At 38.9% G+C, this 22,396-nt stretch overlaps 1 protein-coding gene across 3 annotated transcripts in view; it reads left to right on the forward strand.

Annotated features, from left to right (window-relative positions):
* Positions 1 to 22,396, forward strand: part of KCTD16 (potassium channel tetramerization domain containing 16) — a 303,314-nt gene that overhangs the window by 275,348 nt on the left and 5,570 nt on the right. The window lies entirely within an intron of this gene.

The following is a 22,396-nucleotide window of genomic DNA, read 5'->3' on the forward strand; positions in this document are numbered from 1 at the left end:
ATCAGAATGAGTGGAAAATTACATTTCCCCCTGCTGCTACCAAAACACATAATATATGCATATATATTCCTGTCACTGTCTAAGAGGTACTTTGGCATTGAGGACCACTGAATGCGGCATAACCCTGAGATCCTGAGATTGAACATGAAGCAGATTTCCTGGATAATCTATGTTTGAACATACTAGGTAAAATTTAACCAATTTCAAGGAACGGGATTGGAATTAAGGAAGAGAATGAAACCTATGTGAAATACTGACTCAAAGGTGGCAGTGATAACACAATAATCTTTTTTACTGGCAGAAGGAGGGAGAGAGGGATTGTAAATCACACTGAAGGCATACCTAATTATTTTTAATATGAGACAGAGAAGTGAATTGGGGAGAGCAAGGGACAGATGGGAGGGGAAAGAGAGGAATAGGGGTGAGAAAGAACATTGCCAGAGAAAAAGTAGAGTGTCTAGATTTAAAAATACAGGGATTATTTTGGGATATCCATTTTGAGCATTTGAAAATGACCAGTTGACCTTGGTCATTTGACAAATCAGCTGCCAAATCTGGACCAAAATAAAACAGAGTCTGTCATCACTGTGAAGATAGGATATAAAGGCTAAGTAAGAAGAAAGAAAGAAAGAAAGAAAGAAAGAAAGAAAGAAAGCCGCACACCAAGAGTATAGAGAGTAACTACCTGAACCCTCCCCATGTGCTCACATCAGTGGAAAATTAGGCTGCTTTTCTCTGAAGATCCAGATGCTTTACAAACTATTATTTGAGAAACAATATAGGCTACCTTCAGATCTCACTAATCATGCCTTGGTCACAGAAAATAAGAAATGTATCTGAAACATACAAAGGAGGAGTTTGGTCCTGACAAGCCCTTTCTCCCTGAAGACAGAGCTATTGGCAACATCTTGGGGCATGGTTAGGGCCATGATCTGTTAACGAGAACTGGTCCTGCAGAGATGGTGAAGAGCAGCCATTTTCTCTGCATTCGTGCCCCTCCATTTTAGTGCTCATCTCCCTCCTCCCTCAGATGATGCTCAAGTTCTCTTCCCTTGGTCACCTCTGACACTTCAGAGTCCCATGTGACATCCCCAGTCAGCCTGTATGACTGTCCTAGTCTCATTACTTTTCCCCTGATCAAAAGGGATTGAAAAATCGATCCCATCTCTCTAGTCTTCTTCTTGATGCTAAAGAGAAGTGATTTCAGCCTGAGTTTTCAGTGTCTCCTTACCACTTTAAGATGTCTTTATGATCTGTGTGAATTTTTATAAAAGTCTGAAAGACAAAATGCTTTAACAGAAAGGATGAAGGTTTTTCATGTTAGAAGCCCTAGTTTGAGTCCACATTAACTGTAGAAAATTGAGAAATCTTAATTAATAGGAACCTCAATTTATTCATTTGGCAAATAGAAGAAATGATTATTTCACAGGGAAAAAATACCATTATAGTTATATAAAATCCTCTAATAAACCATTCGGCCCTGGGTAATTATTGTCAGAGTTATTGTTTTCATCATGGTAGAATTCTTGACCAGCTAGTGAAAGAAGTATTTTTTTTGACATAGAAGAGGGCTGCCACCATCAAAGTTCTAATATCTTATCTTACAGTAACTGCCTATTCTACTGGTTTTAGACTGGCCTTAATCTGAGACTGAGATTTAAAAGATGTACCAACTCTTTGTAATAGTTAATTTCTCTAAGACTTCAGAGGTGGCCCCATTTGACTCTAGGGTGACCTCATGTTCACACTTTCAGTGTAAAACTAAGACCAGTCAGTAAACTTAGCAGATGAGAGAGAGAAAATGGGTAGAATAAAGCATGGTTGACCTCTCAGATTTCTTTTGATGAGAAAGTTGACACCACATTTTTCTAATTAGTGTTCTAGCCTGGCTAGATAAATCAACAATGAATAAACAGTCTTTAAGCACATATATGGGTATGAAAACTCTGTAGTTAACTAAAATACTTGTGTTATGCATTATTTTGCTGCATAACACAGAATTCAGGAAGCTACCTATCCAATCAGTATTTACATTTTATTTTAGCAACGAGTTTACGCAGGACCTTCCATATCTCTCATAAAATCAGAGCTTTCATAAAACCAGAAACACCCATATCAACTTTATATTGTTTTTGCTTTTGCCACGTAGGAATGGTACAAATCAACTCTATTTTCTCAGAGTGTATCTGTTTGTTATTACCAACACTACACCATTTTCCATCCCTGAGAGTATGTGCAGAATATTGATTCTTCTTGCAGCCACATTTTTAAGGATATTTTTCAAATTATAAGTTGGCCACATTTCTGTAATTATATCAGCATGAAATCATTATAGTTTCTCTGGGAAGACAGGATGCATAAAGCTCCTTCATGGATAGCTCAACTTTGAGAAGGAAACTCTTTATCCTACTATCCTCCCTTCGTTACCCTAAGGGTATAGAGTACTTATTTTTACCAGGAGTTTTGTTTTTGTTTTTCCTAAAAAAAGAAAATATCATTACAGTTATGATGACTATTTTGGATAGATTTAGACCTGTAAAAAGCAATTGAACCTAAGTCTTCCTGAAATGGAATAGGGCGATAGAGATATAATGGCTGAATCCAGTGCAATACATTGATTTACTCAAAATGTATTTTGAGGTTGGTGTCTACATATGTAGACATTCTTCTGGGCACTAAGGATACAGTAGCAGAAAAAAAAAGAAAAAAATTACTGGTTTCTTAAAGCTTACATTCTAGAGCATATCAGGGATCTTAAGCTTTGAAATAATTTGTACAAGCTTTGGTGCATGAGAAAGCCCGAAGAGGTCACAGGCTCCCTGTTGTCGGTGGTGTCTCTACCTCCAGCTTCTGTCTGTGAGTCAGGACAGGCTCCTTCTCCTATCCCCCAACAGAGGCACATTGAGGAGTGGGCACACCCCTAACTTTAGAGCAAATGGAAGAGAGGCAAGTGGAGAGTCTCACTCAACTTTCTTCTGCTTCCACATGACCCCTGCTGTGTCAAAGTGTGAGACTCCTCTGCTTAGCTAGAATCTATTCCATACTTAATGGGTCACTTGGTGTGATACCCAGCAGCATATGAAAAGGGGGAGATACATTCAATTTTCACCACAGTACTTATTTTTACTTGATAACAAAGCATTTTCTTGTTGTGGTGAATATCATATTGGCAGATACTTTGGGGACCAAGAGAAAGCGGAGTGGAAAAGTGAAAGAAGGAAGTTCAATGAAGACTTGAGTGACAGAGTTTCATGTGGGGCAAAACACAACTACTGTGTTCCATCTTAGTAAGCAATAGGATGAAGGCAGGATTAGTTGAACCAGTAGTGGGATGGAGAGAGTTGGGACTGAAGGATGGATTGACTGTGACGAGTGACAAGGAAAGCAAGTAATTGCAGCAGTCTAACAGGTTAGCAGAATTGTGGAGGAATGTTTCCAGGCAGGACTGCCAAGTTTAGAGAGGGCATTTAAGCACCAAAGTGAAGGCTTGACAGCCTATGATTTTTAAGAAGGGACTTCCATAAATTGGGAGTGGAATGTCTGCAAATGCCTGAGTCTAGCAGGTGTATTTATCCTGATGACCTGGGATTATGCCTGATTCTTTTACAGTGGGACACAGAAGGGAACACTGTACCCAGTATTTGAAATGTGAAAAATGCAAATATGATTAGCAGATAGACAGTGAGCCATTACTGTGTCTCACAGCTATGCCACTTAAAAATTGTACCTCAAAAAATAAAAATAAATACAAGTAAATAAAATTGTCCCACTCTTGCATGATCTTCTGCTTGTAGCCATAAATATGATTCATACACCTCACTCAAATAATAGGAATGGGGTATGGTTTTGGAGCTTAACCCTTTTTTCTAGGTATATCTAAAAAGGCCCTTATGGTTCACTATTCTTTAATTCTTTGTATATTTTCTGTCTCTCCTTACAAGCCCCCCACACACAAAATATAATTTTGCTGCAGTTTTGTACAATAGGGATAGAATGAGAATAGTGTACTACTGTTTTTACATTTAACACTAAAATTTTAACTTAAAAGAAAATATTAATACATAAAGAAAAGATATACATGCTTTTTAATAAATCAACTGAGTGAAAACACAACCTCTCAACTCACTAAGCTGTGCACTCTTTTTTATCTCTCTGACTTGCTCTGTCACTGTTCCTTTTCATCCCCCCTACACACACACACACACACACACACACACACACACACACACACACACGATTGGGGGTAGGGAAGACTTAGCCTAAACTGAACTAATTAGGGCCATATGACGATGCAATTTGAGTATCAGACTTCTGCTTACTTTTCATTCAGTTGAGGAAAGTAAATCGCTATAGTCTCGGGTTTACTATTCATTTTGTTAATGCATGATTCAATTACTTCATTTAACTAGTGAATGTATTTTTGATTGATAAATTTATAGTTGTGTCAATCTGGGCTTTTGAATTCATTTTGACACACTATCTTTGAGACTGTGCCACATAACTCTTTTTTTTTCCTGGTAGGTGTAAAAACAAGCAAACAAAACAATAAAAATTCTTCTGTAATGACTATAAAGATGAATATTCGAAAAGATAGACACTTTGAAATTGTTTTTCCCTTAATATTCTGTCACATCCTGTATTATACAGACTGTTTTTATTCAGAAGTAATATTTAAATATCCGAAAGGTGGGGGAATACAGAAATGTTCCAAATATAATATCCACATTGCCATAGATGAAAAATAAAGTTGAAGCTTCAAGTGACGTAGTGAGGAAACAAGCTATATTTGGATGTGATATAAATTTGTAATAGAGAAGTGATAATCACTTAACTATATGTATGTAAATATAATATACACTTAAATCTATGATGAGGTACTTAATCAACAAAAAGTTGTTTCATTTATTTGTTCCCTCTAATGACTGGGGCCAGGTGGCCCTTACATGCCAAACACTTTGCTCTGCTGTCGACATAGAAGAAGAATAAGCATGGTCCCTGATAAGATGCTCAGGGGCTCACAGTCTAATATAGAAGCCATGTACAAAGCAATGCTGTAGTGCCATAGAGATGTGCCCTAGATGAATGGGACATCAGAAGTGTGGTGGTCTCTAGGGGCATTGGAGTTAGGCATGATAGAAATGAAGAGAAGCCCCAGAGAAGGCACAACTAAGCTGACTCTTCATCGACAGGTTATCCAGTTAAGGGAGGAGGGGAATAGGAAGGACATTTTAGGCAGAAGGGACAGTGAAGTTAATGAGGTGAGAAGCCTAATGTACAAACACTAAGAAGTAGTACAGGAAGTGGAGGGAAACTAGATTAAGGAGAGAATCCAATATCATATCAAGAGCCTCTTCTGTCCTGCTAAGGAGAATAATTTAGTGCCAATGAGATTGAAGTGAAGACTGACAATAACAAGGATACTAATTTAAACCAATATATATGTTGCGATATTGTTATTGTTTTGCAAAACGTTTTCATGGACATTCTCATTTGCTATTAAGAAACTGGCAAAGTGTGGGCCAGTAATGCTGTCAAAATTAGGGATGAGAAAAACAGGGATTTAAAGAATTTGGCCCAGGTCATATAACTTGATAGTACCAGATTAGGCCTGGGATGCTGGTCTTATACCGTCTCTGGTGCAGACACCTGCCCATTGGTGTAACAAGGGCACATTTGCTCAAGGCCTTCACTGTTTCCAGAGATCCAGCCCAGCCATTTTCTGACACACAGGGTAGTCAGAAGAATTTCTATTTCACATTTTATGTGCAAATTCATTCGCTTCACATGAGAGAAATAAAGAAAAGTCCGTAAGAAACTGGCAGTTTAGTAACAATCATAAGACGAACTGGTAAAAATAACAAATTTATTTATTTAAGTGGTTACGGGAGGCCAAGCGTGAAGCAGAGCACTTTGCATTTATTTCTTGAACAACCTCATAGGCCGGTACTGCTATTGCCCCCGTGTTAGAAGTGAGCAAACTGAGGTTGAATAACTCGCTCAGGTCACCCACGGAGAAGTAGCAGAGTGTAGTGCGATTCATAGTGAGATTCATCTGACCTCATAAACTGGTTCTCAATTTTGCCAAGCAAAATCACCTTTCTTAGATACTGCTGCCTGATTTATACAACACCTGTACTGTGCCATATGTGAATTGTTGGTATTTAATAAGCCATATGGAGACTCTCTCTCTTCCAGAATTTCTGTTGCAGAGGCTGTTGCTCTACAAAGGAACCCCATTAGAATGTTTACTAACTACTCTTTGGTCCTGCTGTTTAGAAAGAAGAAAAGAAAAGCCAAATGTCTTAGACTCTAGTGGAACTCAGTTTGCTATTTGTTTACTCATTCAGCTACAGGTGCTGGGGTCTAATAGAAATATATTAGAAACTCTCAAATAAAAACCTAATGTACAAACCAAATGAATGATATAAACCTGAACATACTGAAAACCTGTTAGTTTCTAATAATGTCTGAGCTTCAAGTTTGTCTCCTGTTCCTAAGAGCCCATCAGGGAACAGGGCTGTCTTCTTGTATTTCAATGCATTTGCAGCTATACTTTCTCTCCCTGTTGTAGAGAACCCACAATCAGGTATTAAGATGTGACAGGATGATGGAAATGAGAAAGTGAAGACGGCACATGGGAAGGCAGTAATTAACCAGAATGCATATTTATCATAGTCTGTCATTGTTTACAAACAATATAATGATTCCTGATTGTAGAATAAACTCCAAGCTCTAGTTTGCAAAGTCAATCAAACAACCCCAGCAGGTGCAGATCAGCAGAAGGACTAACCGAGTAAGTGCTCTGTATACAGGATGTACAGGAGCTGGAGGCAGCCAGAGTATCTTCTGTCAAAAAGTAATCTTTGTCGAAGCCTTCTGAACAATCATTTTATTGGGATGGCTAATTTATGAGCCTCACTTTCATTTCTGTAAAAGGGAATCTGGAAATCTGTCAGAAAGTCCCCATTCTCCATCCTCGCTCCTAGAAGTTACCTTCATCTCTTGCCTGGGCACCTGTAATGGCCTCCTAACTGGCCTCCCTGCCTCAATTCTTGCAGTTTATTTATAATCAAGACTGGAGGTTTTCTTTTCTTTTCTTTTCTTTTCTTTTCTTTTCTTTTTTTTTTTTTCAAGGTGGATTCTTGCTCTGTTACCCAGGTTGGAGTGCAGTGATATGATCTTGGCTCACTGCAACCTCCGCCTCCCGGACTCAAGTGTTTCTCCTGCCTTAGCTTCCCGAGTAGTTGGGGTTACAGGCATGCATCAACATGTCCCGCTGATTTTTGTATTTTTAGTAGAGGCAGTGTTTCATCATGTTGGCCAGGCTAGTCTCCCAATTCCTGACCTCAGGTGATCTGCTCGCCTCAGCCTCCCAAAGTGCTGGAATTATAGGCATGAGCCACCATGCCTGGCCCTATAATCCTTTCTCTAGATAGCAGCCAGAGGAAGCTTGTAAAAAACTTAAGTCATGCAATTCCCTGAAAGAAAATCATGATTTTTATTGCCCTGGCTGAAAATTCTAACTCCTAACTGTAGCCTTTGAGGCCCCATGTGATTCCCTCTCCAGTTTCATCTCATCTCTTCTATCACTCCTTTTTGACCATTCAAGCCATGCAGGTCTTCTTTCTTTTCCATGCATATGTCATCTTGTGTTTCTATCACAGGACCTTTGCATCTGCTGTCCCTTTTCCCCGTAAAGACTTCTATTAAATACATGATTTTCACAGGTTGGCTTCTTTTGGATATTAGTCCCCAAAAATGTCAATTTCCCTGGCCATGGCATCTGAACACTATTAACTACAGTCTTCTCAGCCCAACTCACTCCACTGTATATTGTTTTATTTTCTTCATAGCCCTCATTACTACTTGACATCTCATTTTATTTTTTTGAGACAGAGTCTTGCTCTGTCACCTATGCTGGAGTGCAGTGGCACAATTTCAAGTCACTGCAGCTTCCGCCTCCGGGGTTCAGGTGATTCTTGTGCCTCAGCCTCCCAAGTAGCTGGGATTACAGGCATATGCCTCCACACCCAGCTAATTTTTGTATTCTTAGTAGAGACAGGTTTTCACCATGTTGGCCGGGCTGGTCTCAGACTCCCGATCTCAGGTGGTCCACCCTCCTTGGCCTCCCAAAGTGCTGGGATTACAGGCATGAGTCACTGCGGCAGGGCCATTTTCTTACTAGAATGTAAAATCCCTGTGACCAGTTGTGTAACCATTGCCTAAAGAGTGTCTGACAGAGATCAAGCAAATGTTAGTTTAGTGCTTAGTGAATGAATGTGAAGATCAAATGGGGTGCAATGAATACAAATGGTCCTATAATCTATTAAGCATTATTACACAAATATCAGAAACCATGATTTCTCTTCTTCTGTTAAGCCATGGCTCTCCTCAAATCTTCGTCAGAATTAAAGGAATATAATCTTCAGCCAGGATCTCTCTTTTAAGTGGAGACTTACTTTCCAGGAACTTAAGTAACATAGTGTGATGAAAGTCAAGAGTGGAATTAAATTTCTTACAAAAAAAAATGTAAGACATTGTACATTTGTTTTGCTAAAGTTAGTTTTTCTGTTTTGCACCAGGCTGCTCTATATAATTGTATGGATGCATGCATGTCACAGAGAATTATTGAACAAAGGGATCTTTATGGAAGTACAGGAGAAGCATGGAAAAAGGGAATTTCAAATAGTGTTTACAAGAAGAGAGACCAAGATTGATGGACTTGGATATTCTACAGGCTCACAACAATTCCAAATTTTGACTCATCACCTTTATCCTCTTCCCATTGCCTCACTCCCCAGTCTCTTTCCCTTCCCAGATTGCCTACTTCAGAGAATGAAAGCATCATGCATCCACCAGCTGTCCAAGCTAGATATCTCTCAGACCACTCTGAACACTTCTCTCCTCACCAAAACCTGTAACCTCTACCTCCTGAATCCACTACCTCCTATGAAATCTGGCTGCTTCTTTTCATTTTCAGTACCAGTACCCTTGGCTATTGTTTCCTCTCACCTGGACTATTTTAACAAGCTCCTAACTAGTCCCTGACTCCACCAGCCTTTCTTATAGCAATTCATCCTCCACTCTTTCTAGACACATTAATGATCTGGTTACTCTGCTGCGGCTCCTCATGTCCTCTTTAACAGGGCGACAAGACTCCATGTGATTCGGCTCTACTTATGCCTCATCTTTGCTGTACTCACTAGCCACCAGTGAACTACTCTCAGCTTCTCAAGGCAGTATGTTTTCTTTCACCCCCTGGCCACAGAACACAATATTTTGAATATCTCATACAATCTTTATGGGTCTTTTTTCCCTTGACTGCCTTTATTTAATTATCACTTTTGTCTAAAGCCAGATACCGCTTCCTCCAGAAAGACTACCAGAACTTCCCCTACTCTCCAAAGTCACACTGGATGCCCAAGTTTTGCAGTCTTAAAAGTTACACTCTTATTTCCCAGTATACTATTCTGGTGTTCATCATTTGGTTTCTAGATTCCGCTTGGGAATTCCATTGTCATGGCCTACCCCAGCATTTTTTTATTTTACCTTTTTTTCTCTGTCTTTGCTCTTCCGTTGGTAACTCCTTCTTTGCTTCCTTTACTGTCTCACATTTGCTCTCCTAATCCTTATTATGGTGCCAGTATCTGCAGTTGCATTTCTTTGCCTCCAGGTTTTCATTGCCCTCCCTGCCTCACTCTCCTCACTTCTGTTGTCTCTACATTAATTTATGAGTCCTATCGCTTTGACCCACATTCATCAACATTACAGTTTTTAAAATTGAATGACTTAATATTTGCCAGCTAACCAATCTGAAGGAGATCTTGCACAGCATTTGAGTTTTTAACTAAAAAATTTACCTTCTCTTTCAGGAATTCTCATTGCCATTAGAGTTATCATAATTTGATAAGAAAGAGAAAGAGAACAGAGAAAAGTCAAGGTCCCAGAGCTATTTTTTTTTAAAAGAATCATTCTTTTTTGGCTTCTTAAAAAAAACAAAACTCTTTTCACTTATTTTTCCAAATGTCAGCAAATAAGAGTATATTACTTAGTGACAGTGACATCAATGCAGGGAGATGCATATATTAACAAAACAACAGAGACATCTCTCAGTCTAACTTCCAGTGGTTACCACAATGACCATGCTATTTATGTTCCATGCCCTCTGGTCTTGAAGTTATTAGTGTGAGTTTATGTAAGTGGCACAACTTTGCTTTCACTGGTCATTGGGTGTATCTGTCAAACCGCTTGAAAGACTATTTTAAGTGAATAAACCATTGAGATAATAGTGGATTCCATACTTGAAGGGTTTTTTCCCCAATCAGAGCGAATCAAGCAATCTTGTGAGGTTATGCATTTGTGTGTAATTAATGTGATTTAACCCTCAAAGACAAATCATATATGAAGAAATAACAATCAACTCTTGTCATAATGCACAATTTATCCCCTCTTTTAAAAATTCTACTGATCTTAGAGTCACTGCAGGTCAAATATGGCAATCTTGGTCCCCAAGCCAAGAGGAGGAAGACTGTTATGTTAATAGATTTGTGCATCAGTGGCATTTTCCTAAATATTATCAATCTATGGAAATGGGATCAATTCCTTAGTAGAAAGACCACAGTGAAGGTACAAAATAGAGATATTAGTTAAGCAATGTGAAGGTGGGTTTTGAGTAGACTGCCTATTGAAAGTAAAGCAGAAGAAACATATTATTTAGATAGTTATCTCTATTGAATTTGCCTTTTATAGTAAGTGTTTACACACTGTGCTTAATATTAAACATGCCAATGTAGGTATCAAAAGCAATCAAAACTTATTATTCAATGGGCACTGAATATTTTCTAGGCACTGTGATCATGCTGTGGACATATCGTTCAATTCTCACTCTCCTATCAGAGAAGTATTGTTATTTCCAACATTTTTAAATGAAGAATCTGCTAATTACCAGCAAAGCTGATTCTTATTTCTTCGATTCAAAGCTGAAACTCAGAGCCACTCACTGGGCTTTAGCACCTGCTCCTTTATGGAAATTCTGGGGTCAAACCGCCAGAGTCTTCATCACAGCTTTACTTCTTAAAGACTTGGGTTGGTTGCTTACCTCTCTGTGCCTATTAGCTTTTCTGAAAACTGCATGACAAGAGAGTCTAGTTCATAGGGACATTATAAATCTCAAATAAGCTTCTGTAAGGAAAGTGCGTAGGACATAACTGACAATACTCAATTTAAAGATGTCTATTATTATATAATATCAATATAGGCTGTGTTTATATGGGAAAAACTCTTTGGTTTGCTCCACCTTTGCTCCATTTAAAAATCCTAATTTAAAGAATAGTAGTTTGTTAGTAGCTGACAAACAGTAATTTGTCAGCAGAGATGCATGTTCAGGCAGAGCTGCTAAATTTTGTCAGTCTTTCTGCTCTGTTTCATGTGAAGACAGAAAATGAGGTGAAAATGAGGCGTTCTTTCCATTTTATGAAAAGTGAAATGGCAACTCAATTTCCTTCATCTACTTTCACTGGTCTTCTTTTGGAAGCTATTGTGAGTATAATGGCGGGGTCTTTTCCCAATAAACTCCTGTCAGAAAGGCACCATTTCTTTGGAGCATCACAACGTAAGTGATGGAATAGGTATTAATTTTGAAGTTGGATCTACCAGAAATTAAATCCTACTTTTGCCTTTTACTAGCTTTCTGAGCCATAATCAAATTAGTAAAATTTTATGAAATTTAGTCTCCTCATCAATAAAATAGGAATATTTAATTCAGAGCAACAGTTCTCAGCTGGAGGTAATTTTGCCCCAGAGGACAGTTCTGGAGACATTTTTAGTTGCCTCAACTGAGAAGGGGAGGTTCTCGTGGCAATAAATGGATAAAGGACCACGGATGCTGCCACACATCCTACAGTGCTGGGACAGCCCCCACAAGAAACGATTCTGCCCAAATGTCAATAGCACCCTGACTTAGGGTGTTGTTAGAATAAAATAAAATATGTGTAAAGCACTTACTATCACACATGATATGTCATAAGTGCTCATGGTTCATTAATCTAACAAGAACAAATTCTTCTTCTTCTTCTTCTTCTTCTTCTTCTTCTTCTTCTTCTTCTTCTTTCTTCTTCTTCTTCTTTTCTTCTTCTTCTTCTTCTTCTTCTTCTTCCTTTCCTTCTCCTCCTCCTTCTCCTCCTCCTTCTCTTCCTCTTCCTCCTCCTTCTCCTCCTCCTCCTTCTTCTTCTTCATAGTTGCCATTTTCTAGGCATTGATCATTAATGTGAGTTTCCAGGCTTCCCCTTCTGTTGGGCCCAAGTATTGTGATAAACTACTTCACACTGACATGTCTTGAGATTTATTCTTCTCCCAAAAGTACATGAAGTTTAAAAAGAAAGTATTTTAGATCTTGATTATGAGTAAATCCCTATGATGGAAGGTCACCCTTTCTGGCATCTGGGAACATTTGGTCTTCTCTAGCTACCTATTGGCCCTAGGAGGTAGAGATTAAGCATTGTAATTTTTATCTCCCTGGGCTTGTTGCAAGGATTCAATGAAACAATACAAGTAAAATGTCTGGCATAGGACAGGTGTTTGATAAATGTGGATCCATCTTTTATACATATTCTGTCTCTGTCTCACCTTTCTGGGCATTAGGCATGTGATCATATTTCAGGAATCTTCTTTCTCTGCAGTACTCTGTCCTGTGTTTTTCTTCCCTGTAATCAACAATGGACTATCTTCCTAGATGATAGACTGTCCAGATGTGAAACACTATCCAATCGGTTTTGCTGTATTTACCTTTTGCTGATGTGGCTTTGCACCTTCCTAGCTGTATACCTGGCACAGTACTCTTTCTTTCTCCAGGCTGTGTTTCCTCATTGTACAGTGAGGGCAGTCATGGACTCTCAGGTCTCTTCTGGGTCTCACATGATTCTCTTTCCAAACTCAGTCTGCCAGCACTGAGCTTCTGCATGAGCATCCTGACTGGCCTTATCATGGCCATGCTTCTTTTGCATTCTAAGTTTTCTGGTACACACTCACTCCCTTCCAACTAGTTTATGACTCATAAATATTTTAAGATAGTTCTTTTCCACCTGTGTTTCTCATAAAATTCACAGGGTTCTGTAGCTCTTGAACAATTGCTCTGAATTTAACTTTATTTTTTTTTTAACCGAGAGGATTCATAGAAGTTTAGGTTTACATAGATTGTTGTAGATTGTCATATTTCTTTCTCTGTTGGAGGAGGTATCACATACTGGTTGGTTGAGTATTCATTAAGCAATATTAGCAAATAGTATATCTTAATCATGTTATCTCTTAATTAGCTATTATATCTTAATTCACTAGCAAGGGCTTTTTTCATGAGCTAATTAAGTGCACACTTCATACATTGGTAATTGCTACCAAGGCGGCCCTGGTAGAACTAAGTAATGGTGGAAGAATACAAAATGCCCCACATGTCAGGAAGAGCACCATTGACACTGTGTCCTTCATATAGTCATTTTCAGTTATTTCCAATGGGCAGAGGGAAAGGAACTTAAATTTTATGTGTAAATGTAATGATAAAAGACCTGAGAAAACCTGGATTTTTAAGTTTTTCAAATAGTTGGTTACTTTTAGAAGTTATTGAGGGGCTGGAACCACTGGGACAGTCATGTTCAATGTCAATATTTAAACTCTTTCACTCTGCTAATACTTTTAAATATCGCTCATAGAAATTTTTTATTTTTGAATATTGTGTCCACCAAATAAAAAGCAAGGCTTCGTATTTAAAAAGATCTGAATTTGAATTCTCACCACTTGTCAACTTTACAACTTTGGATCAGATAATTATCACTTTTAGCTGCAGTTTTTTCCTCCATGAAAAGAAAATAGCATCCTAATTGTCTAATGAGATTATCACTAATTCACCATTCACTAATAGGATTATTATGGTTTGAAAGGGTTAACTGTTACCTTAGTCACTTTTGGAATCACTGTGTACCATAGGTAGAAAGAGAACTGTAGTACATCTCTTGAGTTGTTAGTCAAATATGTTGGGACTGGTATAGCAAACTGGCTACCATTCCAGAGAAGAAACAAGTCATCTACAAAGTGGCTTAGCAATAGTAATAGTGCCTGTCCCCTAAAGCATTGACCAATATTAGTGCTAGAATTGCATAGGTGCTCAGAGGATAAAAAGCAGGCGTCCCCAAACTACAGCCCGTGGGCTGCATGCAGCCCCCTGAGGCCATTTATCCGGCCCCCCACCGCACTTCAGGAAGGGTCACCTCTTTCATTGGTGGTCAGTGAGAGGAGCACAGTATGTGGCGGCCCTCCAACGGTCTGAGGGACAGTGAATTGGCCCCCTGTGTAAAAAGTTTGGGGACACCTGATAAAAAGGGTACATTAAATGGATAGTAAATGAGTTTACATGAATTTAATGTAGTGTTCAGGACTCTGGTTATAACATAAAATTTACTCTTACTAGATTAAGCCAAAAGAGAACCTCTAGGTTTATAAAATTATAAAATTATAAACCTAGAGATTGGGCCATTTAAGATACTGCTAGACATAGGTCTGTCTCTTCACTATTTATCAGCTTTTCCTGTCTCACTTGGATTCTTTCTGAATAAATGTCCTAGCATTGGGTATGGAAGATGGTCATTGGGCTCACACACCTCTAGTTTGGCAACCTTCCAAATCGTAGAACACATATGATCCACCATATTTCGCCAGAACAGTCCCAGTAAGGATTTGGATTCACCTATCCTGAGTCTCATGCATATACCTGAATCACCCACTATGGTCAGGGAGTGGGGAGTACTCTGTTCAAATATGGGCCATGTGTTCCCCTCTGGGAAGTCATAGCACCATGGTTGACAGTCATTTAAGGGCAACATGAAATAGGGAAAAAAGGCAGCTTTTCTTGGAAGAATGTAACACACAAACTCTGTAGTTAATACATATACATTTCATTTTAAGAGACAAAAGATGCCGAGATATTGATTGAGAGGAGCTGAAGGCTCTGAGAGACTTGTTCGAATTTACAAAAAAAAATCAGTGAAGAAAAATGAAAAAGAAAGTCTCTAGGATAAAGAGGACCAGGTAGGAAAAGGGGTCAGGATGAGCTGTAGAACTTGCAGTAGGCAAACAAATATGTTTTGGGCAGAAGTAATCAAGTGCGATCTTAGCCAAAAACAGCGGAGACTAATATGAGGAAATAAAACAAGGAAGAAAGCAAGTAAAAAGCAAAAAGACTTGGAAAATGAAATATATGTGTCATCCAAGAACACTTAAAAGAACAAGGCAGTAGACCAGGTAGTCAACATTCTGGATTCCTTGCTTTATACAAATCATTGCATTGCTCTACAATCTCCAACAGGTGAAAATCCTGAGCTGAGAGGGCATATCTAATCGTTATCAAATCGGAAAATTATACAAATGGGAATCACGGGCTGAATGGTTAAGACAGCTAATTTTTACCTAAATTGTTTAATGTTTCAGGGATGTTTATACTAATAAATTATTGAGTGACAGTCAATTTATATATATACAAACCTTTTATATATAAAGTATGCTTTATATATACTATACGTACAACACTACGTATATATAATATGTATATTTAAAAAACACTTTAAAAGTTCTGGATAGGCCTGTATTTTACCATTTTCTCTGCAGATCAGCCTGTTCTTGTCATATCTACATTAAACTGTCTAGCAATATGCTTAAGTATTTTCCTGTCAGAATTTTCTTTTCATGTCAGAATTTTCAATCCATTTTTCTTTTTGGGTGACAGGTTTACTCTGTCATACACACATTCACATACTATAAACTAAATTTTACTTTCTATACACAGCAGGCTTCCTTCCCCATTCATTTATGGTACAGATATTCAATCAGTATCTGCTACTGTATGCCCTGGCACACTGATCTGTGCATGCCCTGGAGAAAACTCTAGAATTCAGAAAGAAACAAGCACATCCCTTGCAGTCTAGTGAGAAAACAGACATTAAGCCAATAAACCTAGAAACCCACCCACATTTACACATTATGGTGCTGTGAAATCAACAGGGAAGAGGTTGGGACTAGCTTGAAAGTAGAAGGATGTGTGGCTGGCAAAGGGAAAATCACACACAAAACCTTGAGGTATAAAAAAAAGGGCTGGTTGTGGTGGCCTGTAATCCCAGCACTTTGGGAGGCCAAGGTGGACAGATCACGAGGTCAACAGATCGAGACCATCCTGGCTAACACGATGAAACCCCGTCTCTACTAAAAATACAATTAGCTGGGCATGGCGGTGGGCACCTGTAGTCCCAGCTACTTGGGAGGTTGAAGCAGGAGAATCGCTTGAACCCGGGAGGCACAGGTTGCAGTGAGCTGAGATCGCACCACTGCCCCACTCCAGCCTGGGCGACAGAGCAAGACTCCATCTCAAAACAAAGAAAAAGAAAAAGGCTGGCAGGGCAGGAGCTAAACTGAGGTGATGGTGTATTTTATTTTATTTTTATTTTCATTTCCTAGCTTGTGCAGTAGAGCACACATTCCTGCAGGTCGAGCATCTTTCATTTCTTTTGCATTCCTCCCAGGGAGTGTCCTAGTTGTTAAGATGTTGTCTCTCAGCTCCAAACACACCCCTTTATACTCTATTTGTGATGCCAGGACTGGGATTTGGGTTAACCACACAGGCTAACTGTACTTTTCCTTTGCCCAGCTGGCTTTCTGTTAGGCTCTGTCAGTAGTGGGTACTAGAGGGAGACAGTAAAACGGGAAAAAACTCTGGCTTGCCCCTTGCTCCTATCGGCGTCCGCCCAGCTTTCATTTACTCCAAAAGCAGGTTCCAGTTTCCTTTTTTTCCTCTCTATAATCACCTGGCCCAGGCTGCTTCAGAGACATCAGCACCAGCAGGCCACATGTCTTCCTCACATGTCTGGGTCCAACCTCTACAAGATGCCTCCTCTAAGCTTTTAGGTTCTAATAATTACATCTTCTTTTACTTGTCTCCTTAGACTTAAGGACGGTAGCTACCTCCTGCAGCCACCATCTTTGTCTCTTCACTGTCACCTGTTTGCATTTTCACTTCTCCCATATCTGTCTAACCAATACTTAGGTGAAATTCTCCCTGTTCAGGTAACTGGTGGGGTGCCTGTGTTCCTGACTGACTCTGATGAATGCATGGATAGTTTAACTGTCTGTTCTTGCCCATACTAACCATCTCTCAATAGAAATCCTCACTGGGCTCCTCCAAGGCCAACTGTTCCTGAGTAAAAAAGGTCAGCTGCAAGCAAGAAATGATAATTCTCAAGTTTGAAGACAAACTTCTTTTCAGAAGCTCTCATAGCCTGCCTATTCCCAATCTCCACTATGCAATATCTTTTTCAAGGTTAGCAGAATTATAAAAACATCAATTTGCCCATTATTGACTTTTCAGCTGGGATACCAAGTAAGTCTTTCAGCAGCTTCAATAAATTAAATCTGGCCACCTAGCTCCCAGACTGGCAGGCTCCTACATCATTGACAGAGAAGACGGGAAAGCAGTTTTCCCAGCTGTTGCAATAAATGATGTGCATTGTGCTCACAGCCATTAGCAGGTGGAAAATTTGAAGCGTGGGTACATTGCAGAGCTGCCTCTTTAAAAAATGCATAAGCACTTTGTGAGTTTGCTAAGTCATGTTTCACTCAGCTCAGTTTGAATTTTTCATAGGGGAGAAATATTCTGTAGTCTTTCCTGTTTTACTTCTTCTTTATCAGTAAGAACTGCCACGGTGAGGTCTATAGTGGAAGGGGCCGAAGTCTAATCGTACAGTCTGCTTGATTCATTCTCAGTTTTTCTAAGTTGTAAAATGCTTGAAGATTTAGGGCTTTAAGGACTTAATATAACTGAGTTTCCTGCCTCTCCCTATTTAATCCAAAATGCAAATTCTTTCCTGCTCTGGATTTAAGTTTATTTGCTATGTTTTCAAGTAAATTTTTATCCTGAAGGGCTCATCCATTTGTGAAATTTTAAGCACTGCACTGTAAGGACTTCTTCCTCCCAAAAACATCCCCTGACACGGTATGTGCTTGTGGTCACTCACTCACCATTCCTATGCTGAAGCAGACACTGCTAAGTACTCAATACACATTTTCCTGATGCATCCAGCTGTGACATCAGTGTCATTACTAATGTGAGACTCTGGCTATCTCTAAGAATTCATTGTGTAGTGTATTGGTGGGAACAGTATAATTGTATTATATAGAAAGCTCCTGATTTGTTTCCTTTATATGGAATAGCGTCAGGGTTGTCGTAGAACAATGATGTATAATTGAATGGAATACTTAGTGTGCCACAAATTATGAAACATCCTTTACTTTAGCTATCTCATTTAATTTTCTGCAAAGCCCTGTGAAGTGAATGCTATTAACAGCTCTATTCTTCAGATGAGTAAACGGAGGCTCAGGGAGTTGAAGTAATTTATCCAAGGTCCCATAGCTGACAAATTGTGAGGCCTGACTCTGGTGCCTGAGACCTGCACTGCCATGATATCAACTTGTTACAATTAAACATATGTGATCAGCTCATTCATTGATTATTCATCAAACATTTATCAAGGCACTCTCATATAGCAGGCACCAAAAATCATATAATATTTAACAAATTCAGCATGACTTATTAAAAAACAAGGTGAGCTATAAAGCTCTTTGACCAGCAACTAGTTAATAACTCCCATAATAGGCAATAGATTTTTTGCTTTTTTAATATTAATAAATCAGACTTTTCTTGGAATAAAATGGCTTTCTTCCCAAATCTGGCTAATCAATTGTAACCTATTTTCTCCCCAAATGGAGAGAATTATTCCAGCCACGATTGAAACCTCAGCAAATTGGAAGCAAAATACGTTGCAATTTGAAGTACCAAGGTATTTGTGAGATCGTTACTTGCTGTAATTGGGGGAATTCTACAATACTTTCTGTTACAGAACTGACCTTTCATAGATCTTTCTACACTTTTTAAGACTTGTAAGCACATCACAGTGGGACTGCAAGGTCAAAGGGGTCTGGAGCTTACATGTGTCACTTCTGTGTTCTGTTTTATAACCTCTTTGCTTATAATTAGGTTCTTGGGAAGAGGGTAGTCAGGCAGACAGTGCTCCTAGAAAAGAGATGGGGTGGTTATCTTCTCATATCTGATTATGTTTCAAACTTTGCAATGACTCTTCATGTAGTACTACAGTGGGACTGTAGTACTATTAATCCTGTAATAGTGGATCAACTGCACGGGGCCCTTTTGATCCTATCTTTTTAAAAATTTAATATAACATACAGACTGCAGAAGCCATCTCATAAATTATCTTGCCAAAATAAATGGCAAGTAAATCAGTCAGATGTTCTTATAAAATCCTGAAACATGGTAGTATGACAACCTCCACTAGAATTAAGTTTTTAAATTTCCCTTTGATAGTGATAGCACCCAGGATAAGTGGAAAGCAATCCTTCTATATGTCTGGTAGCTGGAGGATCCCAGATGACATTTAAATACATGATCATCCCAGCAGTCCAGGGAGGAAACAGCTGCATCCTTGCCAGGTTCCTGGCTTGGCACATAGTGAGGGCTTCATGCAGTTTTCCACATCAATATACAGAAATTCTTTGTGTTGTTAAAATAACTTTTGGAAGACTGGGTGCAGTGGCTCACACCTGTACTCCCAGCACTTTGAGAGGCCGAGGTGGGCAGGTCACTTGAGATCAGGAGTTCAAAACTAGCTTGATCACGGTGAAACTCCATCTCTACTTAAAATACCAAAAAAATTAGCTGGGCATAGTGGCAGGTGACTGTAGTCTCAGCTAATCAGGAGGCTGAGGCAGGAGAATTGCTTGAATCTAGGAGGCAAGATTGCAGTGAGAGATTGTGCCACTGCACTCCAGCCTGGCAGCAGAGTGAGACTGTCTGAAAAAAAAAAAACTGGAGAAGACCCAGGTTTTCTTCTGGGTCCATTGAATGAAATGACTGTACCATGGGGACGGTGACTACCTCTTGGACAAAAAGACATAGGAATTGCTTCTCTACTTGTTCAGCAGGGTTCATTGCCAAAATATTTTGTAATCTTTCTTTAAGGTAACAGGTGTATCCCAGCATATATTTCTTCTCTTCCTCTCTTTTGTATTTCCCTGCTTCCTCTTGTTTCTTTTTGTAAAAGCTAAAATTAATTTCTGAACTTTTTCAAAAAGGTTTAAAACCAGATTGTCTCTGGCTTGATGTGATTACTTTTCTTCAGTTCAATTCATTGGAACCATTTCCAGTTAAGTCATTTTGGTACAAGGGTTGCCGAGTTTGGGGAAACAGAAGCAGATTCTGCCTAGTGAAGTTAAAAAAAATGATCCCCTCAAAATCTGTGCTGGCAGACAGAAACCATTTTCTAGTACTGATATTTTCAGTCACCAGCTGGTATATGTTGAACTGTTTTTATATTGCATGGAAGATGTGTAATAGCCTGAGATAACTAGAACAATACTGCTATTGTGATTCCTTTTGGCTAATTGGATGGTTGCATTTAATTTAATGGCTTTATAAATACAATGATTACTCGGGGAAAATTTTAGAAAGTGGCTTGAAAGAGTGGGTATAATTTAGGGGTACTTCTAGAGTTGTAATTTATAGAAACTTTTGTTTTATTTTCCCAAAAAAAAAATGTATGGAGATAAGTTAGTATATATGTTTAAATCATTTACTGTGTAAAGGAGAGGCATTATACAAGAAGATAGGATGTAACTTTCTAATAGTTTTCATTGTAATTTTTCTCTACTTTGACTATATTAGAAATAGCAATAAAGTAGGATCCTGTATAATGTGACTTATTATTCATGAGAATAAGATATAGTGTAAGTCAAAATGGGGTTTCCTTAAAAAATATTTAAAGGTAGTACATTATCCTTGTCCTCAATATCATAAGGGAACAATTTTTATGGATTAAGAACAAAGAATTATACAAGTGCCCAGCATGTAATACATGATCAGTAAATAGTACTAAGTTAATGACTCCAGGAAGACTGTAGCTATTCAGAGAGTGGGAGGCAGGGGGCAGTGATTCCTTTTTAGGCAGTTGCTTTGTGCCATCATTGTGGATTTTTCTTTTCTGGTTGATGGAGCCACTGTGCATCTGCAACATTGCTTTGTCTTCACATTGCTAAATGCAGTGTTATGAATCAAGACTCAGAGGGGTGAGAGAAGAGGGACTCACATTGGCTTAAAAAATAACACACAATATAGTTTATCATATAAATGAAAAGCTCACTGGCAAGATTAGCTTCAGGTGTGGCTAGATCCAGGTGCTTAAAAGTTATAAGATGATCTTTTATTGAATTTCTACATTGTTCCTTGGCCTATTTGCTGGGATTACAACAATGGATACCTCACTATGCTCATGTTAAGGAGCTCATGTCCTAGGAGCTAATATGATATATAACAGAATATAACATGTGTAATAATAGAGGTACTTAAAATGTAGAACTATAATTCAGAGAAGAGAAAAAAGCAAATACTTCTGAGAAGAGTTTAACAAGAAATTCAGAGATGTTATAACTTTAAAATTGCTTTGAAGTAGAAGGAAAGATTTTACTAACAAGGATAGTGAATAAAATGGTTAATTGTGGAAGACAGTGTGGCGATTCCTCAAGGACCTAAAAATAGAAATCCCATTTGACCCAGCAATCCCATTACTGGGTATATATCCAAAGGATTATAAATCATTCTACTACAAGGACACATGCACACGAATGTTCATTGCAGCACTGTTTACAATAGCAAAGACCTGGAACCAACCCAAATGCCCAACGATGATAGACTGGATAGGGAAAATGTGGTACATATACACCATGGAATATTATGCAGCCATCAAAAACGATGAGTTCACGTCCTTTGTAGGGACATGGATGAACCTGGAAACCATTATTCTCAGCAAACTGACACAAGAGCAGAAAATCAAACACCGTATATTCTCGCTCATAGGCGGGTGTTGAACAATGAGAACACATGGACACAGGGAGGGGAGCACTACACACTGGGATCCGTTGGGGGGAAATGGGGGAGGGGCGGGGGGGTGGGGAGGTGGGAAGAGATAGCATGGGGAGAAATGACAGATACAGGTGAGGGGACGGAAGGCAGCAAAGCACACTGCCATGTGTGTACCTATGCAACAATCTTGCATGTTCATCACATGTACCCCAAAACCTAAAATGCAATTAAAAAAAAAATGGTTAATTGCCATGGTTATGGCCTTTGGAAGATCCGTATTCAAATCTCAGCTCTGCCACTTACAAATTGTACAAACTGTGGCAAGTTTCTTAAACTCTTGGGGTCTTAGTTTCCTTGTATGGAGACTGAAATTGGAACTACCGTTTGACAGAGTTACTGTTAAGGACCAAGGAGATGAGGGATACCCAGATAGGGACA

The sequence above is a fragment of the Saimiri boliviensis genome, chromosome 1 (genome assembly GCF_048565385.1).
Source record: "Saimiri boliviensis isolate mSaiBol1 chromosome 1, mSaiBol1.pri, whole genome shotgun sequence".
NCBI lineage: Eukaryota > Metazoa > Chordata > Mammalia > Primates > Cebidae > Saimiri > Saimiri boliviensis.